The 7,045-nt window shown below is 45.3% G+C and overlaps 1 pseudogene; it reads right to left on the bottom strand.

Annotated features, from left to right (window-relative positions):
- Positions 1–4,142: 4,142 nt before the first annotated feature.
- LOC101598197 lies at positions 4,143–4,615 on the bottom strand (annotated as a pseudogene).
- Between the last annotated feature and the right edge of the window lie 2,430 nt (positions 4,616–7,045).

The raw sequence follows: 7,045 nt of genomic DNA, 5'->3' as shown, positions 1-7,045 counted from the left end.
TATAATGCTTGTGGAGATCATAGAATGACTTTGGCCATCAGTCCTCACTTTGTTTGAGTCAGGGTTTCATGTTTACTAGACTAGTTAGTTGGCCTAAAAACTTCCAGGGATTGTCCTGCCTCTGCCTCCCACCTCACCACAGGGCCACTAGGGTTATGGATGAGCACATGTCCATGCAGGTCCACGTGGGTGCTAGGGATCCAACATGAGAGTCTTGTTCTCAGGTGGCAAGTGCTTTACCTACTGACACATCTCCCCAGCCCATCTTGTCATAGTTCTTAATATATTTTTTATTTATTTTTATTTTTTCTCAAGTTTTATTAACATTTTTCATGATTATAAAAAATATCCCATGGTATTACCCTCCCTCCCCCCACTTTCCCCTTTGAAATTCCATTTCTTAATATATTTTTAAAAATTTTTATTTATTTGAGAGAGAGAAAGAGGGAGAGAGAGAGAGAGGAAGGGAGGGAGGAAGAGAGAATGGGTGTGCCAGGGCCTCTAGTCACTGCAAATGAATTTCCAGATGCATGTGCCACCTTGTGGCTTACATGGGTACTGGGGAATCAAATGAGTTTTTAGGCTTTACAAGCAAGTGCCTTAGCCACTAGGGCAACTCTCCAGACCACCTTTTCATATTTTTAACTTTTGATTTTATCGTGGAGGTCCTACCATGGTCCATAGCTCAAGGATGCCAGACATGGATTGAGGATTTTTCATTTTATCCATTCGGCATGTGAGGAATTCTTTTCAGTATTCCTTCCTGTCATAACTCAATCTACAAGGTGCTCAGGACAAAGTAGCAGAGGTGCTTGATTTATCTTGCTTGGTTTAGCTATCTTCTGTCCTTTCCACCATAGGAATTGTGTTGATGGGAATGCAAAATGATTCTCCTAAGTTTGATTGAATATATAATAGCCAACTGTGGCTGGTGCTGTTTGGGAAGGCTATGGAACCTTTAGAAGATGAAGCCTGGGGCTGGAGAGATGGCTTAGCAGTTAAGGTGCTTGCCTGCAAAGCTTAAGGACTCATGTTTGTCTCTCCAGATCCCATATCAGCCAGATGGAGGAAGGTGAGGCAAGTGCAAGTTCACAGATGCCCACTAGGTGGCATAAGTTCTAGAGTTGGATTTCAGTGGCTGAGGCCCTGGTGCACCAATTCTCTCTCTCTCAACAAAATAAAGAAGGTGGAGCCTGACTGGAGATAGTGTGTCACCAGAGGTGGGTGGGCCTTGACAATTTATAGTCTGCCCTGCTTGCTGTTCTATCTGTCTCTCTCTCTCTCTCTCTCCTTTCTTTTTCTCTTTCCTGCCAAGCTTTCCCTACCATGGTAGAATTTATCTTCTAATACTATAAACTGAAATAAAATATTTCCTTCCCTGAGCTTTTTCTCATTGGGTATTTTGCCTCATAAACAAGAAAGTAACTTATACAAAAAATGGGTACTGAGAATGGAGGTGTTGCTGTGATAAACCTGGTCATGTGGTTCTTAGTCTTTTGGAACTGGTTTGCAGGAGGAACGTGGAAGGGTGTGGAACTTTGTGCTGGAGAGGCTGCACGGTGCTGTAAGCAGAGCTTTATGGGCCTTTTTGATGGGACTTTGTTGGACCATAAGGGTAAGAGTTTCCAGAGAGGAAAAAGAACTGTTAATAGAGGTAGTTCATGTGATATCTTGGCAAACAAACTCGCTGAATACTTCCTGTGTCCTGAACACTTGATCAAAGCTAAATTTAAAAGTTATGGGCTAGCCAGGTATGGTGGCACATGCCTTTAATCCCAGTACTTGGGAGGCAGAGGTAGGAGGATTACTGTGAGTTTGAAGCCAGCCTCAGACTACATAGTGAATTCCAGGTCATCCTGGGCTAGAGTAAGACCCTACCTAAAAACAGCAACAACAACAAAAATAAGAAAAAAAAAAACCCAACCCCACAAAATTAATGGGCTAGGGGATGGAGAGATGGCTTAGCTGTTAAGGGCTCTTGCTTGCAAAGCCTAAAGGCCCATGTTTGATCCCCCAGTACCTATGTAGATGTGCAGAGTGCCACATACATTTGGAGTTTGTTTACAGTTGGCAGAAGGCCCTGGTGTGTCCCCCTACTTGCAAATAAAAATTTTTTTTTTTTTTTTTAAAAAGGACCAATTTGCTTGACAGGGGACATTTCAAGGCAGAAAACCACTGAGTGTGTGACATGGATTCTCTTAGATGCCCTGGTTCAGATTTACACTGAAAGAGGACAAAAATACAGAACCACAAGGTATGAAAAGCTGTGAAGTTTGTCACAGAAAGATGAGCAAATTTAAATCCCACATTCAGAACAGCTGCTTTGGCTGTAATTATAAAAGCAAGGATCTCCATCGTTACAGAAACCCAGGGGCTGTAGAGGTGACTCAGCGGCTAAGGGGCTTGCCTGCAAAGCCTAACAACACAAAGTGGTACAGGCATCTGGAGCTCATTTTCAGTGGCTAGAGGCCCTGGAAATAATTATTCTCTCTCTCCTTGTAAATAAATGTATAAAATATTAAAAATAAAAAAAGTTAAGTGCTCTGTACTGGGACAATAAAAAGAGTGCAAGACCCAAACCTACTGCAGACTCTCACTGTAAGGGTTCTTATGACAGGAGAAGGCATGCAGGGTGCATGCTGAAGGAGCTTTTGGGTCTCCAAGGTCAGCATAGAGAGGCTTGTGGTCCCTGGGTGCCAGGTTTCATCCCAATCTGACAGCAGAACTTGGCAGCCTCCCCCACGTGGTGCCAGTTTTGGAAGAATGAAAGGTAAGAGATAGAGTGGATCATGAAGTATTGCACCATGGCTCCAGAGAGCAGCTGAGGCTAAGCAATATTGAGGCAGGATCTGAGTCTCTACAAGGAGGTCTTGTGAAGCCACTGTGTGGCGGTTTGAATGTGAATGTACCTTCCCATAGATTCAGGTGTTTTACTAAGCTTGTAACTTGGGTCTCAAGTCCCCTGGCTGGAGGAGGTGTCACTAGGGGCAGATCCTGGAGTCCAGCCCAAAAATGTGTTTGGAGGCAGATCTGATCCCAGCCCAATGATGTGGGAGAGCAAGTCTGAACTCTGGCTGGTGTGTGTGTGTGTGTGTATGTGTGTGTGTGTGTGTGTGTGTGTGAGCGTGCACACACACTGGTGCTGTTTTGTTGCTGCTGCAGTTTCTCTCTGCTTGGATCTATGGAAGTAATCAGCTACTGCCACTGAGGGAACTTCCTCTGGATCTGTAAGCTTGAAATGAATCCCTTCCTCCCGTAAACTGTTGCCTAGCTGGATGTTCATCCCTCCACTGGGGAGCTGTCTACTACACACCACATCAAGCTATAAAGGTGAACCCTAACTTGCAGTGGAAACCCCAGAATATTAGGGAATGCCAAGACCATGGGATATCTGCCAAGAAAAGCTGCATGCTAGAGGCAGTCTGGCCTGGCCCAGGAGAGAGGCGACAAGCAACACCGAGAAGGGGTGGTGCTCCCCACGCCTTTTGGAGCCCAAAGGATTTCATGACAAGTCCCCAGTACCGGACGCTGAACTATAGGATTTTGTGCTCGCTATGGCGCTTCTCAGTCTTGTTTCGGAGCAATCTTTCCTTGTTATGCCCCATCCCTCCCTTTTGGAATGGGAGTGTTACTCTGTACCATGACATATTGGAAGTATGTAACTTGTGTTTCAATTTTACAGGGCTCACAGTTAAGAAGAGATTTTCTGAAGACTTTGGTCTTTTGAACAGTGTTATCACTATGGGGACTTGTAAGTGGGAATGAGAGAGATGTTTTAATATAAGTATTAGAGTCATAGATGAAGCTTTATTTAAAAATCTGAAGCTAGCTGGCTGTGGTGGCGCACGCCTTTAATCCCAGCACTTGGGAGGCAGAAGTAGGAGGATCACCATGAGTTCAAGGCCACCCTGAGACTGCATAGTGAATTCTAGGTCAGCCTGAGCTAGAGTGAGACCCTACCTTGAAAAACAAAACAAACAAACAAACAAAAAAATCTGAAGCTGGATGTGGTGGCACATGTCTTTAATCCCAGCATGAGCTCAAGGCCACCATGGGACTACAGAGTGAATTCCAGGTCACCTTGAGCTAGAGTGAGACCCTACCTCAAAAAACGGAAAAAAAAAAAAAATCTGATCTACCAATTAGTGTTTTCCATCAACTCTGGGAGCAGAAACCTTCACAAGCCCCATAATCTTTTGCATAGGTGCCGCCTTTGTGGGAGCCTTAGCTGCCACCATTGTTGCCTTCTTGGAGGCCTGCTTTTTCTTTTTTGCTTCCTCAGCGGCTCTGATACCCTGCTCTCACTGAGCCTCACTTCTGGTTTCTGATTCCTCTTGGCTATGATGTCAGCAAGAGATTCCCCCAGTGATGGCCCTCTGGAAGTTGACTGTATGCCGGGTTCTATTTTGAATTTCTTCCAACGGTCCCTTTTTGTGCTTTCTTTCATAGAGGCTGATCCAGTTCATCTGTCGAGGATTCCTCTTAGAAAGGAATGCTGACTTACATTTTGCATTAAGAAATTGGAAAACCTTTCCATAGAACCTGGCTAGCACTGCCCGCATCCTGGCTAGATCTTGCATTCACTAAAACTGCATAGCTTTACCTTCATGGCAACATTGGTGGCCAAGGTGAAGGGAATATGGTGAAGGGTAGATATATTTTTAAAAATTTATTTGCAAGCAGAGAGAGAGAAAGAGAGAGAGAGAGCGAGAGAGATAGTGGTGGTGGTGGGGGGAGACAATGGGCACACCAGTATCTTTAAAAAATTATTTTATTTATTAGAGAGAGAGAGAGAGAGAGAGAGAGAGAGAGAGAGAGAGAGAGGAGAGAGGGAGAGAGAATGGGTGTGCCTGGGCCCCTAGCCCTACAAACAAATTCCAGATGTGTGTACCACCTGTGCATCTGGCTTATGTGGGCCCTGGGGAATTGAACCTGGGTCCTTTGGCTTTTCAGGCAAGTGCCTTAAGTGCTAAATCATCTCTCCAGCCCATACCATGGCTTTTTACCACTGCAAAGAAACTCAAGATGCATGTGCCATCTTTGTGCATCTGGCTTTATGTGGGTATTGGAGAACTGAACCCAGGCTATCAGGCTTTATAGGCAAATGCTTTTAACCACTGAGCTGTCTCTCCAGCCCTAGAATGAGAGAGTTTTTCATCCTGAGATGAACTTGTGCTAGGGGGATCAGGGTTGGAATGTGGTGGTTCAAATGTAAAATAACGCCCCTAGATTTGTGGTGCAGTTTGGAAAGGTTGTGGAACCTCTAGGATATGAAGCCTGTCTGGAAGATCTGTCACCAGGGGTGGGCCTTGTGGTTATGATGATAAGCATACATCATTTCAGGTAGAAGTTAAGTGCAACGAAGGATAATAAAATAATTTTTAACATTTTTTTGTTGTTGTTCCTGTGACCAAATACTTAAGAAAAAATAACTGAAAAGAAGAAAGAATTACATTAGCTCACAGTTTCAGAGGATTAATTTACTGTCATCTGGTCCCATGCACTTGTATAGAATGTCATGGTGGTGGGAGAATGTGTGGAGGAGGCTTTGACCTCATAGTGGACAGAAGAGAGTGGGGGACAGGAATAACCTTTATTTTATTTATTTATTTAGGTTTTTCAAGGTAGGGCCTGGCTCTCGCCCATGATGACCTAGAATTAACTATGAAGTGTCAGACTGACCTTGAAGTCACAGTGATCCTCCCACCTCTGCTTCTCAAGTTCTGGGAATAAAGGCATGCACCACCACAAATGGCTTAGGAAGTCCTCCTTAATGTGACCGCCTTCCTTCAGCTAGATCCTACCTCTTAAGGTTTCCACAATGTCCCAAAACTATCACCAACTGGGGACTGTGAGGTCATAGACATGAGCCTGTGGGGCACATCTCATTTTCAAGCCATAACAGAGGGAAAGGGGATAGAGAAGTCTAAACAGGGCAGATTCTCTTAGGTTAGGTACTCAGGAGGGCTTCACTGAGGAAAATGAAATGTTAGGGAAGATCTTCAGAATGGAGAAGGTCAGGGGGAAAGGATGTTTTAGCAGAAAAGGATAGGAAGTTTAAAAGTCCTGAGGTAGGAGTGACAATCACGCCTTGAAGGGACAGCAAGATGGAGCGTGAGGAGGACCTCAGTGGGCAAGACTGCAGACATCAACGGGCAATGTTGGTTCTCAGTGGGAAGTGGAAGCCCTTTGTAGAAATTCAAGCAGGAAGTGACATGGTCTGACTTAGAGCCTTAAAGAATCACGCTAGAAGCTGTGCAGGGCCTGGATCATCAGGCCTTACATGGACTTGGGGCAAGCCCAGAAGTCAGTGAGAAGATGGTGTCTCCGAGTGGGTGCACTCTGCAAGTGCCAGTGGGACTTGGGATATGTTTTTTTTTTTTTCATTTTTTATTTTATTTATTTGAGAGCGACAGACATAGAGAGAAAGACAGATAGAGGGAGAGAGAGAGAATGGGCGCGCCAGGGCTTCCAGCCACTGCAAACGAACTCCAGACGCGTGCGCCCCCTTGTGCATCTGGCTAACATGGGATCTGGGGAACCGAGCCTCGAACCGGGGTCCTTAGGCTTCACAGGCAAGCGCTTAACCACTAAGCCATCTCTCCAGCCCTTGGGATATGCTTTGAAGTCAGAAATTGGTTTGGGGAGTGTTGTAGTCAGCTCCACGCTACTGGGGAGAACCTCCAAACCCGAAACAGGTTATGGGAGGCATAGCATTTATTTCAAGCTGACAGATCCAGGGGAAGTTTCACAATGGTGGAAGAAGCTGGCCTTCTTCATCAAATCCACACAGAGAGAAAGACCGCCAGCACACACTAAGCAAGCACACTCCGGGAACCCCAGGCAGAGCTCGAGCCCTCTGCAGACCTTAGGCTGGAATCCAGATCCGCCCCAAGTGACACCTTAGGGCCGGACCCCAGGATCCATGCATGCCCAGGGACATCTCCTCCAGCCAGGTGGCTGGAAATCCACCTGTTATAAGCTGAAATAAAATATTCAAGTCTATTGGAGGACATAACTTCAAACTACCACAAGGGCTGATCTT

Source organism: Jaculus jaculus, chromosome 16 (assembly GCF_020740685.1).
Source record: "Jaculus jaculus isolate mJacJac1 chromosome 16, mJacJac1.mat.Y.cur, whole genome shotgun sequence".
In the NCBI taxonomy this organism is placed as follows: domain Eukaryota; kingdom Metazoa; phylum Chordata; class Mammalia; order Rodentia; family Dipodidae; genus Jaculus; species Jaculus jaculus.
The sequence above is the reverse complement of the archived record's forward strand: the minus strand, read 5'-3'. Positions and strand labels throughout refer to the sequence as shown.